This window comes from Rhea pennata, chromosome 2, assembly GCF_028389875.1.
Source record: "Rhea pennata isolate bPtePen1 chromosome 2, bPtePen1.pri, whole genome shotgun sequence".
Taxonomy (NCBI): Eukaryota; Metazoa; Chordata; class Aves; order Rheiformes; family Rheidae; genus Rhea; species Rhea pennata.
This window is the reverse complement of record NC_084664.1, coordinates 31759205-31781233: the sequence shown is the minus strand read 5'-3', so window position 1 is coordinate 31781233 and position 22029 is coordinate 31759205. Positions and strand designations below refer to the sequence as shown.

General features: G+C 35.6%; 1 protein-coding gene across 6 annotated transcripts in view; it reads left to right on the top strand.

Moving 5' to 3' along the window:
- DGKB (diacylglycerol kinase beta) overlaps positions 1-22029 on the top strand; it is a 323266-nt gene that overhangs the window by 204482 nt on the left and 96755 nt on the right. The gene's annotated exons all lie outside the window — the stretch shown is intronic.

The following is a 22029-nucleotide window of genomic DNA, read 5'->3' as shown; positions in this document are numbered from 1 at the left end:
AAGAAAAACAGCAATACACAGTATCCAGGTCATCTTCTTCACCCATACTCCACAAAGCACATAATTATTTTGGAATACAGGGAAAAGAGATAAGTTGAATTTAGTTAGCACTCAACAAAGACCAGATGCAAAGGTTCATCTTAGTTCTTCAGAATCCCTACTCTGCGATAGAAAGCAAATAATGCTTATTAGGGAGAGAGAAAGTACATGATTATTGTGATTAACACCACAGCAGTTCATCTTCAGAGGGAAGCCAAAGTGGGCAAAGTCTTCACAGTGGTCCCTAGACAGCTGTAGAGGGGGAAGATTCTTTCAGATTCACACGCTTTACAGCAGTGATGCCCTGACTCTTCTCTATGTGGGTACCAATCCTTTTAAATCTTCTGAAGAGTCATAGAGCATATTGGAAACCTAATATATAAACAGGATTTGTCATGAATTTCCTAGCAAATGCTAAGACCCAGATAAACTGTGTGAATATTGTGAATACTTTGTTGTAGGACCTGCTTTGAGGAGTTTTGCCTTTTTTGTTCCTTTTTGCCATTTTCTTTTTAAGCATGGGACTTTGCCACTTGATTTTTATTTTTTTAAAGAAGTGTTCTTACTATACATCTCTTTTTCTTTTTTTAAACTTTAAACAGCAATCTACAACATGCAGTATTTTGGTGTCACAGGCAGATCTGTCATCTGGGTTGCCCTACTTTCCTAATAACATTATCAACAGAGTTTATTATTGGTTTAGCTACAGAAAGCTGATTCCTAGTAAACATGAGATAGGATTCCTAACAAAGCTGCTAGAACTGCAGTGAGAGCTTTGATACCGAAAGCAAGGGAGAGAGTCTATCATATCGCGTCAGAAAGAATGTGCCTCTTGCAATACCTGGTAAAGGATTAGCTCGCTGGATGCGAGCTAACTAGTTTATATGGTGACAAAGACTTCTGTTTTGTTTTTATGGAACCTGTGTCGGAGTAATAAGTGCTAGTTAGGGGATCTTTGTTTGATTATCCCAGATATACACTTTCTCATTAAGTACCTGTCCAAAGGTTCATTGTAGATACAAGAGTCAAATCTATTAGTTTTCAGTTTCTTTTTTTTTTTTAGCATAATAAAATAAAACATATTTTTAATAAAATAGGCAGAAAGAATAACCTGAGAGAGTAGTTCAGACCCTCCTGATTTAGAATTGGCAATCCACAGAATGGCATAGCATTTAAGCAAATTGATGGAGATCACGAGCTATTAAACATTCTTATTTAGTTGCAGACTCCAATGCAGAAAGTGTCTGAACTCCTGGTGGTCAGGGACTGGAAGGGAAGTGTTGCTCGATATTTCATTTTTAGGAAGACAGGAACTGAAAAAAAACATTTGGGACGTCGAATTCAATCCACTGCAGTCACAGATGTCAAAATAATAAAATTACTTAGAAATGCTTGCAGCTCGTCAGATCTGTGGTAGCATTGCATGCTTTTCTTCCTGCTACAAGAAACTTAAGGCATGCAATGAAACACCAGAAGTCATATTATGCTACAGAAGGAACACAGTTGTGATCACAGGCACCAGCAGGCCTATATCCCTGCAACTGAGGAATTTTTTCAAAAAAGCAAAGCAAAAATACCCTGTCAGGAGATCCTAGGAAGCACACTGTGATCAATACTACTACGATAGCAATAAAACCCTAGCTGTCCTTACTGCTCTGCCCTGGGGCATGGGGTACATTCAGTACAATATTCCCAGCAACTGGTTTAATTTTGATTATTAATTCTGATTATTTTGATTAATTTTGATTGAACAGGAGTATCAGCTAGGTACCTGAAATAACATAGTGGCATTTGGAGTGCTACCAAGCAGCTAACCTAAGTCATCCTGTATTTAGCAGTACCAATCCATGGTGAGAGTGAAAAAAGCAACTCAGCCTCCCAGGAGGGTTGTACATGTTACAGATCAAGAAGGAAAAAAATCCTTTAGAGAAAACCTAGGTGTTGGTTTTAAACATACCCTAAAGATACTGTACATATATTGCAGGCTTCTATGTTTTAAAATTAACTATCATAGCTAAACCAAAGTCCTATCTATCTCACTACTTTGATCTAATGGGGACATTTCATTCTTTTGTTAGAAGATGAAGGTGAAGGTTGCATGAAGAAATGAAACTCCTTTTCTTGGAGGAGTTTATTTTATGAAATGATTTTATGAACTCAGGCCTAAAGGCAGTGGCCAACTGTTCTTGATACGAGAAGGGAAAAGGAGCATGTACTTATTAAAATGCTATAAAATAAAACTGCTATTGAATTTATTCCATTTCAGAATTTATTAAAATGTTTTGTCAGCTTCAGGACTCTAGAAACCAAACTAGCTTAGTGCTAGAGATCATGAATACTGCAGGTGGTTTATGAATTTGTGGAAAGCAGCTTCAATTAATGTTGCCATATCTTTGAAGTCATATTATTAAGTTTCCTAAAACAAATGTCTTTGCACATCTAAACACATGTTCATCAACTCACCTAACAACCACTAGTGACTTCTTTCATATTGCTTAAATATCCAAGAAGCTTTTCCAAGCCTCTGTTGCTATTTACAGCAACTATCTACGCATGTAAAAACACATTTACAATTGAAAAACTAAATGCTCTTGTTTTGGCCCCTGTTTTGCCTTCTGTTTGCATTAATTTCCACTTGGATGTATGCTGATTAAGCTCCAAATTTACCCATGCAAGATATACAGAACTCTGAGCAAAGTGATGAGGGTTGTGTAAGTGAATTATTAAAACAAAAACAAAAACGGAACAAAACTAAGAACATTCTTTTCCTTTGAGATATTACACGGAAATTTTGATGTATGTTTCTGGCATTTACCCTGTTGCAGTCAATCAACATTATTGATCTTGATGGAGTAATGCTCACTTATAGCAAGTGAAGGTCTTATTTTCCAATAATAAAGTTGCAACTATTTTGACCATCAGATGGAATATAGCCTCTATCAAGTTACCTTTATTTTCAGCGGTCTAGGAATAAATGCTTTTATTGCCCACAGAGATTTATGAGACATAGCCTTTACAAACTGGCAAATGTCAAGATGCTGCAAAATATAGCATTTGTAAATAATACATCTTATGTGCATTTCTAGTGACTCATTCATTCCTTAGGCAGGTGGCACGTACCAACTCATATATCTTGTATACACTTTTAAAAAGTAACTCATAACTCTATTTTATTAACAACTGTACATCCAGAGGAGCATAATACTAACAAACTATAGCAAGAGCAGCCAAACTAATGAAGTCTGTTTTCCTACAGATTTGTATCCTATGACCCTTATAGTCCTTGTTCTGATAATCCCAGTTTCATATATGGACTAATTCCACATGCTGATCTGTGCTGTGTGTTTCCTGATTAACTGTTCAGTGTTACTGATTTCTGGGCTTTGTTACACCTGGGAAAAATACCAGATACTTTCTTTAAACTGCAATTATTTTGTCTGTGCATAGGCCATGTATCAATGAAAGAAGTAGCTAATTCTTTAAGAGATTGTTAACGATTTGGTGTTTTGTAATTTTGTCTCTTTTTCCTCCCCTCGTCCTCAATATAATTTATTTGTATATGCAGTCAGATTCAGATAAAATTTGGAATTTGATTGATCCACAATGTTGCATCTAATTTAGACATATTGTATGTGGTAAAACTATAAGGCCTAGGAGTAATTGGCTCTTGAACATAATGGATTATAATGCAGTCATTAAGTGACTGGTTGTTCTATGCTGTTGCAAAGAAATCCCATGGAAAAGAATGTCTGGAAAGTGCAGATGTTCCTCCATCCCAACTGGGGGTAGATTTGTTTCTTTTGATGTGTAATTGCAACCTATAATTGTACAGAAAGGAAAAATCAAAATGTTAATGTTTCAAATCTTTTTCTCTTAACATGCACGTAAGATCTCTATCCTAATGCTTTCTTGTCTTGATTCCTGATATTATGCCTCTTGTCACTAAGCTACCTTGCACATACATATCCACACAGAAGTGTCTATTTTCAAAATGTCTTATTTGCATTGTCCATGGTCTCCTACTAAAGTTTTGTTGCCTCTTCTTTCCATCTGCCTTCTGTCTCAGGCCAGACCAGGTCTCATCATGTATCTTGCTGTTCATGTTCCTTCTTGGAGACTGGCATCTAGAAACAATCTGAAAATAATCTTAGAATGGAGAGGACGCAATGCAGGTTGTTTCCCAAGCCCCTACAGAAAGTTTTTGGTGTTATTTTGCTAAAGTCTGTTTGAAGAAACTGACTAAATTTCTTAGTTACTTAGTGAATCACCTGAAGGAATAAATTCCATCAATGAATTAATGCTCTTGAAGTGGATCATAACCGATTAATACTTCGACAAGCAGCATCTCCTACTTCATAAAATATTATTGGCCTTGTTAAGATCTGATTTGTATGTCTGTGCCCATAGGCCTATATGTTCAATGTACATCTGCTTGAGATCTGTGTTTTCTTTTTAATCCTTCCTTCCGCCAAACACATCTGATTAACCTGTTGTGCTAGAACTCAGTTATTAGAAACTTTCCCACTTAGTTTTAAAATATGCATTTAACATAAAGTACTTCCCTGAAGAAGAAGGGTCTTATAACTTTTATAAAATTTAATCTGCAGATTCATGGGTACATTAAATAGGAGATAACATTTTCTAGAAGAAAAGGAAAAAGTAATTTTAACATCCTATTTCTGTCATTTGATTGGTTTTAGTCCTAATTTCATTTACAAACTGTTTTATAAGACATGCCTGTTTTCCTCTTAAATATATTTAATATACTAACTGAAAGATTTTAGTGATATCCTAAATTGTTCTTGTTTTCCATGGTATCTGTCATCATAAATTCTTTGGACCCTTTTACTCTGTGATCAAAGGAGGAAGCTCCAGGAAACCAAGGTAAATTGTAATCTCCTATGACTCTAGGGAAATATAAGCTATCTTAACTTTACTGAAGTTATAAACTAAAGTTAGGAACACACCTGTTTTGATTACTAAGGCTTAGGAATGCACCCATACATGCCCTCTGTCTGACTTAGTCTACACAAATATTATATAACAGTTTCTCTGGTTCTGATACTACTGTTTATTTTATAAATCCATATTCTCCCTTCTGCATTTTTCTCATATTTCTATCTGTCTATATCCATTAGTGGTCTCTAGGACCACTTTAGTCAGGAGCAATCTTTTCCTTCTATGTTAGTACTTGGTCTAGCTAGCACAAGACATCTAGTCTTCGTGATGAGAAGTATGAGATACTAAGGTGAGAACTAGCATTACAGATTTTGTGAAGTGAGCAATAGAATAAGTGAGCAATATAAATCAGCATTCATTGAACGTGCCTTCATTAGACCTTTTTGTAGTCTGTTATAGAACAACATGTTATTCAGGAAATAAAAATTGATAAATTCTTCTAATAAGTAAAATCTGAAATAAGCCATACTCTACTAGTTCAGATTCAACAACTTTTGTTAGAAAGTTCCTGTGAAGGAACACCTGTAAATTAGGTCTTCCCTGTCTTTCTGGTGGTCTGTGGCCAACTATCTAAGTACATAGGATTATCTTTTCTTTTCTGTTTGACTGGACCTGTTGTTGGGGGGGTTTTCAACTCATCATCAGCAAGTGCAATAAAATGCAAGTGAAAAAACTGTGTGGCTAGCCTGATAAATTTCTGTTTCATTTGTATTATTTTATATTATTTCTCAAAATATATAGATACATGTATGTATTATATGTATGTAAAAGTATGAGTGCATCCACATAGGTATGATACAGTGAGAGAATTTAAAATATTTTTTTGAACTTTCAAGATTCTAATATTCACTATGCACTGGGAAATTTGCTGACAATGGTAAAGACTATCCAAAAGGGAAAAATATTTTGTTTTCTTATTGTTATATGTATACTTTTCACTCTATAATCTTTTATTTTAGCACAGTTCAGTAGCTGATGTTGTAGAGTGTTTGTTTATCAAAATGAAAATGACTTTTAATTTTACAGTGTCTTCAGTTCTGCTATGCACCTGCAACAGAGTGCCTGTTTTGAGTCAGCCTTCGACTTTTCAAGAGTGTATCACTAAAATAGGGTAGATTCCATTCCAAGAAGGCTTATAAAGGGAACCCAAGCTCCAAATCATACTAATTTAACTTGAACAGATCCCAAGAGATGTGGAGAGGTACAATATTTCAACTATAATTATTTTCTTCATGCAATTTCATAATTGTGATTAGACTTAATCATTCTTTTTGGAGCAGCCATAATAATTTCAGGTTCTTTTCATGGTGCCATTTTATAGCATATCCAAAACACCTATAGAAAAAGTTTTTCACAAAATTGTGAGAAGCTTTTGCATTTTCAGAGAAAGAATTAGGCCAATTTTCTTTTCTGTTGACAAAGTACATTCCTTTTAATCTAGTCATTATAGGGAAAGTCAGCAAAAGCAGCAGAGGAGATATAGAGAGATTTTAGGAAATGACTGTTTAAAATACATCTGCAAATGAGTAATACCAGGACTATGTTGCAATACCCCATCAATTTTCCTAGTGTTGTATGCTGATATGCTTCACTGTGCATTTGTGTGTCTTTCTAAAGTCTTAAAGCTGCTCCTCTATTGCCAGACATCATGGTATCGTACAATAGAATTCAAGGCATTTGTTTTGAACATGACTTAACAAGATCAGCTTCATGCATTCATGCATATGTATATTGTTTTATTTGTTATTGCTTAGAGCCCACATTCATTGTTTACTTTCAGGAAAATATGTTATCTCGAAAGCTCCTGGAAATTCAACCAGATTTAGTTCAGAATTAATAACATAATGAGAAGAAATAGTTGTTTATTTTTCACTATGTTAGCTAGGAATGCTGTTGTCCACTTTCACAGGGAGATGATGTTTCAGTCTTTGTTTTTACAGGCATTGGATTACTGAGTGCAGTAGAAGGACTAAGTAGACATACTAATAACCTCACAAAATTGTCATTGAAAATACTCTGACCTGACACACCTAAAGAAGTGACTTGTCCTGGTTTTTTTAATAACAAATCAATTAGTACCAATTACAAACTATTGCCTCCAAAAACCCATTTAAAAATCAATTTTTTTTTAAGCTTAAAGTCATTCATTCCTGCACTTTACTGAAACAGACTCAAAAATAGGTACATATTTTTCATTAAGCTTTGTAAACAAATTCATCCCTAGCCCAACTTTTAGATTCAAGTTTAAATGTGGAACATATTTTTAGAAGCTAAAATAAGAATTTATTGATAAGGAAAAGGCAGACAGTCTTTCACTGTAGTGTATCTGGACAAATGGTACTGTTATAAGAGTAATAGATCTAACTGAAGAAACTGTAGGAAACAGAATATAGAGTTCCAGGACAAAATGCCAAATAGCTGTGAAGACTGACTATTTTTAAATGAAAGCTATGTTCACTCTGGAGTCCAAAGCTCCCCCTTTTAAAGCTAGAAATAAACATCTGTTAGTTTTTCCATTGTAAACCTTCATTTTTATAGGTTTATAATAGGGTCATAAAAAGTCATTCCTTGCTGAAAGCTGACATCATAAAAGGCTAGGAAAGTCCTTTGGGTAAGTAATAAATAGATTAAAGGATGATGGAAAGGTATGTTTGCAGTACAAGCACACCCAAACATACACAAAATCTCACCCCGTTGTCCATTTGACTCGTACCTTTTAATCATAGTTCAAAGCTAAGCAGAATTTCTTCTTTCAAAAGTATACTTATGGATTCAAAAGATACTTTCAAATTCCATTCCAAAGTAATGGGAGAAAACTCAAGGGGAGTAAACTTCTGTGGGCATCTACTCAAAGAGATTTTCCCCACATGGCTCCATCAGCAGAGGGTGTCTGGAGGTCATAAGACCTGTCCCAGAAGTCTATGAGTCCTCCATTGGTCCAATGTATCTGCAAGACCTACAGTTTTATTTTCTTCCTCCCTTCCTAGTGCTAGCTCATTAAAAGCTGTGGTCAAGTGAATTTTATGAAAATCTACAGCTAATAGTTTTAGTATGCACCTTGCTAATAAAATGTAGTTTTTCAAAAGTAAATGAAGCATTGAAGCATGAAATCAACCATGAAATACATGTTCATAACACTAAAAAACCTTGTAACTCTGATGAGATAATTGATATTGAATTTTGTTGCATGCAAAATGGCAGAATAGCTCACACTCCCTGAAATGTCAACATGAGAACGTTGTTTGTTCTTGTTTCTTTCTTGTATTTCTGAATGTAAAAGGGGAAAAAGTGCTGTTTGCAAGCAGTTGTGAAATCTTCTGAGAAACACTGGCTATTCAAACATTACATGGACTGTTTTCTTTGAGTCTGGTCCTGCATTCATTGAAAATCAGTGGAAGAGATGTGCAGAAGTTTTAACCCTTCAGACGTGTTTCTAACAAGCAACTACCAAATAACTCAATTAACTTTAGCCGTAAATAAACCAAGCAGGCTGTGACAAAAGTCCTTGAGGCAATATTCTGGAATTATTTTATTGATTCAGTTACCAAACTACTTAGATCAGAAATGGAAACAAATCATTTAGAACTAAGTAATGACAAGGTTGAATTTGAAGCATCACTAATGTGAGACATAAATGTAATATATGCAGAAACCTGAAGATAAGGCAATTTGTCTGGCTCTTGTTTTGTGTTGACCTGAATACTGTTAGTCTGAAAGCCCAGGGCCTGGAAATGTGCATGTAGAGAAGGTGAGTGATTCTGTTATAAATTCAGCTTCATAGTGATGTCCCTTTTCTTTTTCTTGCTCCTTATCTTCATTCACTGTTTTTAAACATAAAATTTTAAACATTTTTGCTCTGAATTTATGAATTTTTATAACCTATTGTTTCTTAGTAACCTCCATATAGGTTGGTCCATGACCATTTAAAGAATGTTATGATTAAGGCATTTTAAAATCAGTTCTGTGAAACAAACTAATCTTTGATAGTTTCAGACTACTTCTTATGATCCTGGTATTTCTGATGGCTGATCTACTTGTAATTACCATGTGATAAGGAGTGTTCTGGTAGATACAGTAAATTTTCAGATAAGGAGTCTCTGTAATAATTATTATGAGAACTTCCGTTGACACTGAAGCATGCAAGGAAGTTAAGTACAAAGGGAACTGTTGGTTGTTTGGTACAAAGAGCAAAATTGTTTAATCTCATAGATACTTTCTCAAGAAGTTCCACTTGAAAAGGACATGATGAGGCCAGCCTTTTGGTGATGATAAACAAGACTATCAGCTAAGTCTTCAGACGGGATAGATTTGCGTTATGCACATTTGAAATACTAGTCCAACAGGTATGAAATGATGTCTTTATTTGGATGAATGATGATCCATTATGTTGTGAAATTTTGTAGCTCACCACTGTTAAGTTCAAGTTCACACCACATCCACATCTGAATGTGGCTTTTCCTTATTATAAGTACATCTGTGATTATGAATCTAACAGAAGAAAGACACCACAAATGAGAAAGAAAAGTCATGAGATTGGAGGTGAATGTAATAAAGAAGGTATTGTTTATAGAGCTAGATTGTGTTTTTTCCATAGTAATTCCAGTTTCCCATTCAACATAACTATTTAGTAACAAAGATAATTAAAACTTCCAGAGGAAAAAGCTGTTAGATAAATGTGAAAGACAGTAAGATGAAGCACGGAAATATCCCAGTAGTTAGTAGAATACAATTTGTTGAAGTGGCATTCCTTTAGTGTTGTAATTCACAACCTTAAATTTTAATTGAAGTAATTTTTATTAAAGGCATCAAGTCTCACACTTTAAAAATGATGGAAGAAGAGGAAGGAGGAGCAATTATTTTCTATCTGTCTTAGCCTGTGTCTACCAAAGAGGAGAAGTAGATTCAGGCCATCTGCTCTAGTGCAAGTGTCTCACTGCCCATGAAGTACATGCCTGAATCACTCGGCGCAGAGATTCAGTGGAGGTGGTCTGAATCCTCCTCAAATTAGTGTTTCTAAGAGCTACTTAAAAATAGGTTTTGGTAGAATACAGGAGGCCTAGTCATATCCATGGCACGTACCAAAACACACAGCAAAACCAAAGGATTGGCCCCCAGTATTCATTTGCCTTAGGACCATTTACCTTAGTACAATATCCTTTGTTTTGGAAGGGCCATCTTTGTTAGGATGGCAAAATAGGAAAGACATTAAGAAAGAACTCACATGTTCATTAGCGAAGCCCTAATCTAAATTGAATGCCTAAGGATTCAGCAATGCAATGGTAAGTAAAATGCTATTTATGAGGCATAATTAAGCATTTGCTATCTTTCCCTTTTAATGCTAAATTTCTGAGGAGTTTACTTTTAGTTAGACAATAGCATTGCAATTAATATCTTTCTTGCACATTTGAAACAGAAATAAAAGATTTATTAAGCAAGAATGAACATGTCCATTTGGTGCTTTACTATTACAATGTGAATCTCTTCAGAAGAGATACAGATTAGCTTATCCCCACTTAGAGAAGAAGCAGGTTATTGCAATGCCAGATCAGGCTTATTATATCATTCATATGAATCTTATAAAAAGCCAAAGGCAGGGAATAGTATTTGCATTTAATGAAACAGTGATTTTTGTAATGTAGCTAAGTAAAGCAAAGAAAGATCTTATGCCAATAAAAATCTCATCAGGTGATGGCTTTGATAGAGCATCTCAGTATCCTTGTCACCCAGAGCTGTCGTAAACAAACTACTGATGAGACAATGATAATAATTAACATAGTGTTAATGGAACATAGATGCTCGCAGCCATTTTTCAGCTACAGTGAGCTGAATGAATGCCAGGCAGTGCATATGGCATAACATCATAATATACTTTTTTTCTTTATTTGCTGTGGTAGCTGTTGGATCTCTTATTCTCAACTGCAAGTCCTTGCTGTAATCATATGGTATTCCTTTTTGCCATCAGAGAAACTATACATCAAATCATAATATTTAGTAGTATCTGATGGACTGAATCTCGTGTGTTATACTTTCAAAAGCTATTTGTTTCTTGAAGCTAGTTAGCCAAGTCAAAACTCTATCCTTCATTCTGCAGCTATAATAAGAGGTCTCTGTTATTGAAGATTAGACTTATCTACAGAATAATCTTTGTACTGAAAAAAAATCAGTTTAGAAAGAACCAAAAATAACTTTGAGATATTAGATATAGCATTAAATATATCTCAGAATATTTGCTTGCTTGCTTGCTTGCTTCCTTCTTTCCATGATTTGGATGAGTGGAGCTTCAAAAAATGGATGTTAGTGGCCATAGATAATTTTTGGCTAAAATGATGGGATGTTTGTCTAACAGCCCGAACCTGCTCCCTCTTTGGGTCTTTTGGCATCAATAGTAAAGAACAGTTTGTTTTTCTTGGGCAACATAGGTAAATAATGAAACACATTCCATATGTTGACATTCCTAGACATGAGGCAGAGAAAACTAATATTGGGTTTCATCTTGACTTGCTATGTCACCACATATTCTCTGACAGTAAAAAAAAAAAAAAAAAAAAAAGCCACCTCTGTCAATCTCTACCTATTCTTTATCAGTGTACTTACCTGACTGGCATTTCTACTGGCATTTCTTACCTTTTAGCTGTGGTTTAAATCCATCCAGATGCCACATCTTAATTTCCTTTTTAATTCTCTCATGCTACCTTCACCTTGGCTTTCTAAATCTCTCTTCTAAATAACACAGTCAGATGTATTGATTTCAGCCTATTCCAATTAAAAATAAACTAAGGAATAAAAGTGAAATAAATGTAAATTGGATTACTGGTGTTAGTGTCTCAGGTGACCACATAATCAAATTGTTCTCATCCTTAGTGTTCTTACATTTTTGGGCATGAAACTTGGCCTGCTCCTTGCAAAAGCTACCTAGGCAAATAGGAAGTCTTATCCAAGGGCTTGGCAAGGCTGACCCTCAGTTACAAATTGCACATGGCACACAGTTTATTCCGTTTCAGTATTGAAAAACAGCGGATTGGGGTTTTTTATCACAAATGTTGGTGTGCTGGAATTTTACTGAAGTCTCAATTTTTTTGTCATTATGAGGAAGATTTCGTTTTACTTAAAAATATGTTTCTTGTCTTCGTTGTTGTAGCAAAAGTCTTAAAGGTATGATTTGAACACTCCCTTAGGCAAAGCAGCAAATGACAAATATGAAATATCCAAGTGTAATTTTTTCCCAAATGACATGCTTTTTGAGACCTGACTCATGATTTTTTAATATTAGAGTTGGCAGTACTGCTGTTCCAAATCGGAAAACACCATTATATAAGAAATAATAACGTTGGCATTCGCTCAGAAATATTCTATCCTTCCAGAGAATAGAAGCCTCTTATCTGATCAATAATGTGGAAAAAAGATTTTTTATTAAATGTAAGGGCTTTCTGATTCAGGGACCAACTTTTTGTTTTGTATTTCTAACACAATTGTGTCCTGTTCCATGGCTGAATTTTCTACTGCTATGGGAATAATAAGAATGACAACAAAAATATTCCTGTTAAAATTTTTAAAAGTTTTGGCTACTATGACCATCTAGTGACATTCACCTAGATTTCGGAAAATGCATTCATAGAATTATGCTCATAAATCTGAATGCAATTATTTAAATAACTTTAAATAAGCCTACTTGAAGGCTTAGAGTACCTAGACTGCCTGATACCTGTAAGTCAGCTGTCTTTAAATCAGAGCAGTTGTTTGGAAGATGTGTACTCCTGTACTCAGGAAAATGTTTCCAGTGCACAGCATACAGAGCAGAGTTAAGCAAGTTTTCATTTTAGATAGGACTTCAAACTTTTAATACAATTTTAGGATATAGCAATAGACCCATAGATGTATTAGACAGCTGAAGTATTTACACAGCTTTACCATCCACAACCCCAAGGAAGTGGTGTGCACCAACAATGATATTTTGTCAGCTTAGACTATACTGTTTAATATATGTTCTACTTTGCAGAGCAAAGATCCTGACAGGGGCTAGATTACACTGTGTCCTAACGTTTACACGCGTCACTATTGTCCTACACTCATATAAACTGTCTGAAAACAGTCTTAGCCACATCTTGACTTTGGCGAAACCCTCCTTAGAAGGCATCTAGGTGCTTTGTCTGTCTGAGTCCAGCAACATGATACAAGCACAGCTTTGCCCCGGCCTCTCCCACAGATGAACGTTTAGAAAAGTTTGGAAGCAAGAACAAATCTGTGTTTGAGTATGGGCTGGGCTCAAACTCGAGAGATATTATTGATGTTACCACATCAATATTATTGTTTATCTGGAAGTTGCTTAGATCTTATGAACATATGACACTTTGATTGATGTCAGTTACACGAATTCATTTTAAACGTGCTATCTTCTGTAATTTTGTGTAATTAATTTAAATTGATTATTACGCACTTAAAAATGAAGGTATCTGGGAATGATAGGTAACATCAGGGCTCTTGTTCACAAAGATTTAAAGTGAGATGGTTTGACATCTTTCTGGTTTTAAGTTACCTAAAAGTATCGTCTGTGCAGAGGTTTAACGACAGAAAGAATGATGTATGCATTTCAATCTAATGTTACTTCTGGCAGAATGCCGAAAGAGGCTGCATATTTGCCAGAAAATAACTTTTTAAGTTGTTTAGATAAATAATGCAAAATCACTGTGTAGTTTTAGGCTTCTTGCTAATAATGGCATCATTTACAGTGGTGTCCTTGGTCCCTTTTGTGCCCAGGCTACAGCAAGTTTTTTTTTTTTTTTTTTTTTTTGAAAAGATTATTTTTGTTTGTTTGTTTGACTGGGATCTTTTTGTTCTGAGCAATATCAGGACCTCCAGAGATATTTAGAAAGCCATCCATAAGGAAAGACAATCCTCCCCCCGAATCTATGTTCGAATATGGTTGCTGTTGAGCTTGAGAAAAAAATCTGCAACTGTTGTAGGAGAACAAAAAGTACAAATGGCCTTACTTTAATAATATTTGAAGATATTTATGCACCAGAGTCCACAACTGTACATGGCTTGACTCCAGTGTGGAAAAGTCTTCTATAATTAGGTTTTGTAAATAAGCTTTGAAGTAAGTTTTGGAAAGGATGTGTTAAAAGCTAGTTATGATTCATATTCAGACCACAGTCTTTTGAGGCCTTTAATGAAACGGTTACCAATTTCAGTTGTCATTAAAATTGTTGACTATCCTTCTGCAACTTTACCTTTCTTTCTGGGGTCCTATACTTTAAAATAAGTAGCAGTCTATTATAAAGATTCATTAGTATTTTCTGATAATACTCTCAAAAACTTTATTCTAGGGTTATGACAATTTTAGAAAGTTGGAAACAGCCTACAGACATATTTTTTTGGGGGGGGGGGAGTTTTGTAGAAAGGATTTGATACTCTATAATTATTCAAAGATGAAAAATAACATTTTGAATCTATTCAAAAATATAACTTTCCATTAGATTTAAAAATTAAAGCTGGTGAGTAACATTGCACAGATCATGAAACTCTGTATCAAATAGTGCTGACTGGACTTGTCGATATTTTACACTAGCTATCCGCTGTTTTTGCAGAGGTGCAAATGAGAGAGCAGGCTCAGAGAGAGCAAGCTGGTGGAGAATAAGCCATGCAGACACTCACTAACTTGGAAGATGGGAGCTTTTATATCTTACTCACACTAGCCCTACGACACTATCAAATTGCCTCTTGCAAACAAAGATATCTGATATATATGAATGCACAAGTAAGCGTTAATGCTGATAGAAACCCCTAGATTTATTTCTCCTGTAGCTGACATGTGGGCCTGAAACAATATGACACAGTCTTCCCTAACAGCTCACTGGGCTTGACAAGGACTCTAATAGAAGACGAGCAGTTCTGCATCGTAAGGTTTTTGATGGAAAACATAAAAGTACTGCTCTGACAGCTTTCTAAACACGCTAGAAGAATGACAGATTGTCAAAATCAAGTGTCATGTTGTTCACATGAGAATAAAGCAAATATGATGAAAGATTTTAGTGATAGCCATAAGTTTAGTTTTGCCAGCACCTTGCAAGTGTATGTTAATGATACTTTATTCAAACAACTGCATGAGCATAAAAACAGATGATGATTTTGGTAAGCCAAAATTTGATCCGTTCTTTTAGACGTGTCTTTTGCTATCTGTAAACCATGCAGGATAGAGAACTGTTCCTTTCTGTGTTAAAGAGACTAGCTAAAAATTCCAGGCTGAATTAAGACATATGCACTGAAAGCCCAAGCTGTGGGCTGTAGGCTTTTGGAACCCTTAGATTACATCAGTGACAGAAACATTCTTTAAATCTTGTGATTATGAAAAAAGATGGAAAATGTGACCTGGAATAACCAATTTTGTTTCTCTTTTTGTCTATTGGCAGCTTGAAACAATTATTCTAAGAAGTATGAATTATCCCATTCCCACTGTTTAAAATAAAAAACAATGCAAAAAGAAAACTGAAAATATTGTAGTAGATGCATTTGATTTTTCCGGTTTCTTCATTTTTCTCTCTAAGATTATTTCCTATTGTAGATCTTTTTTGACCTTCCCATACCTCTTTTTAGGCTTATAGTTTTATGTCTGCTATATGAAGTATTTACCTAACGTTAAATATTTTAATCTAAAATGTGTGATAGGTTGTTTATAATCTTTAATTTAAGACTTTAATAATATTCTTTTCTTCAAGGGAAATTAGGCCTTTTAATATTTTCAAGTCCTACAAGACATTTTTAGTAAAATCCAGGGCTTGCCTTAGTTATGAACTTAGTATGACAGATTTTACTGACATACTAATATTCCCAAATGGGAAAATTTGTAATGAGTACAACCTTTTAGATGAGTGTTGTGTGCCCTGGAGATGTCTGGTTACGTAACTTAGGCATTTAGGGACTGTAGTAAGACAGAAGGCAGGCTCTGACATTAAAAAAAAGAAGTTTGTATTCTGTACTGTGGAAAAGAAACTTAAAAAAAATTTTCATTTTTATGTATTATTCTTAATGCAAATGTTTGCCTTTACTTCTCCAAAGGTTGCTTGTTTTGTAATGCTCTTTTATATTGATGCTTGATTATATCTTACCTGCATCTTTTATTCCCGTTAGCCAAAGTTGGATGATATTGAGAACTGCAAATATTTTGCCATCATAACCATCATCATAAATCATAGGCTATGAGATTTGCCTTCTGTTTAGAGGAATCAGCTTTTTTATTGACTGTCTTCCATAATTAATAGCACTTTGCTTTGTAAATCAAATTAGCCCACTTTTTCTATAAAGATCTAGTGTGAGATCATTTTTTAAAACACAAAATGACCTTGACAAAATGAAGGATCAATAACATGTTGATTAGCAGTTTGTTTTCTGTAATATTGGATGTTTCCCTTGTCGTTAGTTTTTCCTGTTACAAGTCTTGTAGAGGTTGAAGGTGACTGATTCCTCCTGGTAATGCTGTTTTCCATAAACGGTTGATTCTACTCGTGTCTAACACTGATAGATTCACTTAGACATGTGTATAGATTTTGCTAATGTGTCTTTTAATCTGCACTTTTTTAAATTCAAGATTTTCAGTGGAGTTTTTTGTCAGAAATAAGTAGTTTTTTTTAATGGGACAGAATATAAGTTTCAATTGTTCCTTCAGATTTACATCAGTGTTGCCATGGCTAAGAATTGTGCCAATAACTAGGAAAAAAAATGTTTTTTGGTGGTAAAAGAAACAGAATTTGAGGTGTAGATTCAGTGCAAAAGTCTGATAAGAACAGACTTTCCAAGTTTTACTAATTCTTCTCTGTATTTAATTGTTCTGTAAGCATGAACAGTACAATTGCTGTACATAAGGGAAGTCTAGATACATTCCAGATTTTAAGAGCCTCAGATACAATGGTAATGGGTGATAATAGGATACTGTAGTATACGCAAATAACGTAAACAGACATAGGTACCTATTCTAGTTCAAAGACTAGAAATTCTATTAATTATGAAATGGCAATACTAATACATTTGTCTCAATTAGGTTTTAAGCATCAATATTGGGGTTAGGTTTAGTTCAGTTGGTTAGAGCGTGCTGCTGCTAATTCTAAGGTCACGGGTTCAATCCCCGTACAGGCTATACCGAGGGTTGGACTAGATGATCTCAAGAGGTCCCTTCCAACCTTACCATTCTATGATTCACTCTATGATTCTATAAGCCTTAATAAGCTGTTATCAAATATTCCTGACATTTTCAGTCAGAGCTAAACAGCTCAACACAGAAAAGTCTGTGAAATCTTAGGACTTGAATTTGAATGCTAAATTCCCCAAATTTTGCCAGTACTGTGTTATCCCACATCCTTTTCCCATTTTGCCAGCACAGATCCATGTCTGGAGTGGGAATTCCAAGACGTCAGAGGTATTCACATAACCAGTGACGCATATCAACACAGAGAGCCGTGCTTTTCCTGGCACCTACAAAAACACCATCAGCACTCGCAAAAGGACGAATACAGAAAGTCCAGTCTTGTTTCTCCTCTCCAGTTGATCAGGATTCATGTTTCTGGTGGACAATACACATTGTCTTGATTCATAATCATACTCATATTCACAGATCTCTGAAATATTGTCATGAACTTTAGGTCTCTCCCGTATCCCTGCTCAGATCCTAGTATCAGCAGTGAGGCAAACCAGGTTGCTCAGGGCTTCATCCGGTCTGGACTTGAAAACCTCCAAGGATGGAGACTACAAAGACTCTCTAGGCAAACTGTTCTGCTGCCTTCATGTGCTTGTGATGAAAAAGTGTTTTTCTTATACCCAAACAGATCCTCTCTTGTTTCTGTTTATGCCTTTTGTCTCTTATCCTACCAGTGCTGTGAAGAGCCTGGCTCCATCTTCTTGACGTCCTTACTATAGGGACTGGCAGGCTGCTGTTAAGCCCCTGGAGCCATCTCCTTTCCAGGCTGAGCAAGCCCTGTTCCCTCAGCCTTTCCTCACAAGGCGACTGCTGCAGTCCACAACCATCTAAGTAGTCTCTTCTGGACTTGCTGAACACGTCCTCCTTCAATAGGAGGATTGTGCATGTTCTGTTCTTCACTGATCGGCTTTCTTGGTTCTTCTGCCTATGATTGCTCATCTATCCTCACCAGGCCTTTATGTTTGTTTAATTTGTTTAGTCTTTAGTCAGATAAGCTAAAACAGAACTCATTGTGCTGGAAGTCCATGGAACTTGACACATGGTGTCCCAGAGGGCAATGAAGCCAGGACACAGCAGCATCCTTAATGCTAAAGGAAGCCATAATAAAAATCATCTCCATCTACGCAAAAGTTTTTAGTCACTTGAAACAAAAGACTACCACATGACATGAACAAACACCTTTTTCTTCATTAGATATCATGGGCTAGTGGATTTTGCTCAAAAGAATAATGTTAAAAAATTAAGAACTCTGTCAATAATCCAGAAATGGACAGTGTCATTCACTTTAGTTTGACAGCTATCTGCCTGCTCCCAACTGTCGAGCATCTCAAGAGAGTTGTAATGTAAGTGCTTTTACCCCATTTGTCTCCTGTGGTCAGATCACCTCACCTGACTCCAATTCCCATAGCGCCATAAGACTGTTGGGATGCATTGGGTCAGGTTAGCTGTAGGGACAATCATCTGCCAACACTCAGGGCGCTGGTCCTCTGAACATGTGGCTCCTCTCATAAGCTGCAGTAGAGGCACCTGCACATTCCCTCCACAGAGCAAAAAGAAACAGGAGCTGGGCCTTCACAGTAGGGAAAAGCTATTTACTTCAGCTTTAAAACTACTTCCATCAGGAGAATTTGTTGCCACTGCTCCTAATAATTGTTATTTCTTATAATATTTCTGTTTTGTTGATATCATGGTGCTTTATGTATATGGCCAAGAGCTCTCATTTTATCTGCAACACAAAACTTCTGCTAATAGATTGATCGGCTGAGAATGGTGCTCAGCTCTGAAAGTTCAGTCATTTATTTAAACTATAGGTAACTTTGAGTATCTATTTACATCCCATCAGCAAAGCTCTGAAAAAAACTCAAGTTTCCTGAGTACCAGCATTTGGGTAAAACATTCTACTTTAAGCCCAAGAGACAGCAGGAGCAGATAAGTGAAGAAATAGGAGACTGTTTATAGAGTTCATTTTCTTAAAATAATCACATTTAAAAATAACGAAATTGATTTTTTTTTGAATTTGCTCTCTGGCTAAAACCAAAGAAAAAAAAGATTTTACAAACAGATGCATTATACAAAGTAAAGAGCATTGCTAAAATGAGACTGTCAAGAGAACATTAGCTCTATGTTTCAAAGATAAAGACTAAGATCCAGAACTCATTGAAAACAGGGCAAATTTTACTTTAGAATTATTAGGGCCAGATCTCGTTCTAGATGCAAGATATTAGAGTATGGGAGTATTACAAGTGCCTAAAATAATTACCAAATTATGTAGTTTTTGAAGGGTATTTAGATCATACATGTAACTGTAGTTAAATAGGAGTGAGATGATGAAAAAAATCTGAACACAGAAGACAATTATTTCAGAAAACTATCTAAAGGTTTTAGTTTCTTTAACAGCATTCAGGTTTTAACTTTGTTCTAATGTAACAAGACATTAGAAATATATTGATTGGAGGGAGTCTATAATATACTACACTAAAGCCAAAATGCATTTTATACATATTCTGTTTCTAATTATTTCTTATAAGTGTGTTACAGAAACTAAAAGTCATAGGCACTCAGCCACTGAAAGCCGCTTATGTATAGTTGTAATTACCACTGTATATTTTTATATCCAAAATATTTGTACAGAAGTCTTTAATTCTCACAGCGTAGCTTAGTACCTTTATCAGAGGTCTGTAAGAAAACATTGCTGGCAAAGTTTTCAACTTACAAAAATTGGAAGAGTTCTAAGCAATGAAGAAAGGTTAATAACACAGTTGTCTGGGTTATGTGGTAAACTGGGCTGAGTTGTTCTAAATATATTTTAAAATTACTAAATGTATGGTCACACATCTAGAAAGCACAAATGTAGATCACACTTGGAGAATGGAGGACTGTATTTTAGAAAACTGTGACCTTGGAAAGGACTAAATGGTCATGGCTGGTAACCAGATGAACAGGAGTTTTTGAGGGTGATGCTGTGGCTTAGCAGATATAGTATTTGATTTTATGAGCAGGAACATCATACTTACTTACAAGTAGAAGGGCGATTCTTGAGACTTTATATGATTTTAGTGAGATCATTGCTATTGGTGAATCCAATTTTAGTGTCCAGTCTTTAAAAAGAATACTGGAAACTGAAAAGAATTCTGAAAAACTGCAAGAATTATTAAAAGTTGGAAAAAGCCACAATACACTTGAATCTTAATTATCTGTCTTAAAAAGGACAAGATTAAAATTTGAGATGATCGTGACAAGTATCTTTATGAGATGTTATTTAATGGAAAAGACAATTAGGTTTATTAGACAAAGGTATTGCAAGACACAGAAGTTGCAGCTAGTTAGATTTAACGTAGAAATGAAGAACAGAGATTTTCAGCCACGAGAAAAATGAACGCATGAAAGAATTGCCTCACAATTCATTGCTGCAAGAGAACAGCAAGAAAGAATATAACAAGGGGAGCCGAATCCTTCAGTAAGAATCCCAAAAGCAAAGAAATGCTCATCCTAGAACAGCAAACCCATCACTGCTTTCTTGCAGTGGTGTGAATCCTCAAATCCTGTGGAACAGTAGAAGGAAGGAGTTCTGGTTGGTTGGTTTTTTACGTCTTACGTATCTAGAGAGAAAGGATGAAAACCACTTTGGCGATGTATTTTAGAAGAATAGTAAAATGTGATACTTTTTCAGGCACTCTTTTCTGTGGGTTTGACTTCTTTGACAGATCCTTTGACCAAACCTTACTCTCTGCCCAAGAAGATTAGTGCCATCAAGACTTTAAGGCTCTGACTTTTAAGGTGTATAAGCACTGTTCCACACAGTGACATTAGACATTTTCAAAGTGACACGCACATAGGAACCTAAGTTCTATTGATTTTCATTGCAGTGCTCTGCGGAAAGGTCTAAAAAACTTCACCAGACTGAATAAATTGCTTTAGAAATACAGCAGAGCTGTTAGACAGAACATCGAGGGTAACAAGTGTATTGAACCGTGGGTACTCTCTAGCTGTCACGTGGTGGTGATCCTGGTACCAAGAGCTCAGCAGGGACTGATGCTGCCTTGTTTTAGAGCTGCCACTGTCATAGCGTTCCATTTGCCTTTCTATACAGCATTGCTGTTTGGACTCAACCTCTGAATTTAGATGATCCATTATAAGGATCAATTCCTTAATCTTTATTTAGGACTCTGACAACTCTCCTTTTGATCTGAGGACTATTTGTCACTCACCTACATGCAGCTGAAATCCAGATATGCAATTCTGAAAAAAGAAAATATGGTTGCTTATAGTAACTATTTCTCTTCAAAACACACTCCACTCCTTTTCCTGTCATTCTTCCTCTTAATTCTGAAATTAGAGAAAAGAACCTGTGCCAGTTGTGGCTGTGACTCTTAAATATTTTTGTATAACCCCTCTGAGGGCTGAATATGAGGCCATAGATAAAACACGTTCACATTCCCCAGCAGACAACAGTCTTCATGTGCATAATTTACAGTGTGGATCTATTCACAGCAACTAGTAAGTGTTTTTTTAAATCCTCAGAATAACTCGCATTTAGTTTCTAGGTAATGTTTTTGAAATGTTCAGAAAATATTAAAGCTGTAAAAGTAATGTTTTATTCGTCATTTTGTGGTGGACTGCGTCCTTTATCGGAGAAAATGCGGGTACACAATGAGACGGAGTGCTCGGATCAGAGACTGTAACTATCTCTGGCTGAGAGCACAATATAGATTCTATGATCTGAGGCGAAAGCCCTTTAAAACTTCAGTGTATAAACATAAGAGGGCTTTCTTGTTCACTCCTAGGTAGGGAGAGGGAAAATCGTTTTGGTCCAGTAAACATCTGGAAGCTCAGGAATGACAAAAAAG